Source organism: Antrostomus carolinensis, unplaced genomic scaffold, assembly GCF_000700745.2.
Source record: "Antrostomus carolinensis isolate BGI_N321 unplaced genomic scaffold, ASM70074v2 scaffold40122, whole genome shotgun sequence".
Classification (NCBI taxonomy): domain Eukaryota; kingdom Metazoa; phylum Chordata; class Aves; order Caprimulgiformes; family Caprimulgidae; genus Antrostomus; species Antrostomus carolinensis.
Genome location: NW_010302408.1, coordinates 5,544 through 6,222, shown reverse-complemented (window position 1 = coordinate 6,222; position 679 = coordinate 5,544). Strand labels below are relative to the sequence as shown.

General features: G+C 37.7%; 1 protein-coding gene across 1 annotated transcript in view; it reads right to left on the bottom strand.

Moving 5' to 3' along the window:
• LOC104521704 (kinesin-like protein KIF21A) overlaps nt 1-679 on the bottom strand; it is a gene marked incomplete at both ends in the record, with an annotated part of 12,155 nt that overhangs the window by 10,446 nt on the left and 1,030 nt on the right. The gene's annotated exons all lie outside the window — the stretch shown is intronic.

Here is a 679-nt window from a genome sequence, read left to right as displayed (position 1 = left end):
AGCAGTTTGAATTTGACTTCGAAGTAAGTCCAGAGAAAATGAAGAGAGTTAAGTGGGAGTTAGCAATAAGATAAAGATAACATACCTAAGATAAAGAAGCTATAAGCATAGTTAAACTACTGAAAGCCTTGCAAGCTACTGCTTTGTGATTCTCTAGACCACTGAAAAAAAACCAAAGTTTTCTTAAAATTTAGTGTAAACAGACAAGAGCAATTTCTTGTCTTGCTACAGTCAGAACTAAAGGTTTATTCTAAGTTTGAGTTGCAGTTCATAAGCACTGCATGGCACTAGTATCAGTACTGAAACCTGCAATAAAGATTCTGCAAAAGTCAAGTCTAGTGCAATTTGGAGTATGGCTCCTACAGAAACAGATGCCTAGCACACCAGGAAACTGAGCTCTACTTCTTCTAAAGAAGGTATGAAAGTCATCTGCTCCTCCAGATCACCTCCTAAGGTCAGATTTGGATAATCTCTAAACAACTGTGTTCTAACCATTTCAACATCCCATCCTCCAGGGTGCTGTTTTGACAGCACTCGGAGCAATGCTGGAGTTGCCGAATAACTGTCAAAAGCACTGTTTCCTAAATTGTCAGCTAAATCCTACTTTCAAGTGTAAACACGCACACAAATACACATACATCTAAGAATTCTACCATTCTTCTCTATTTTGGTTTTAAAA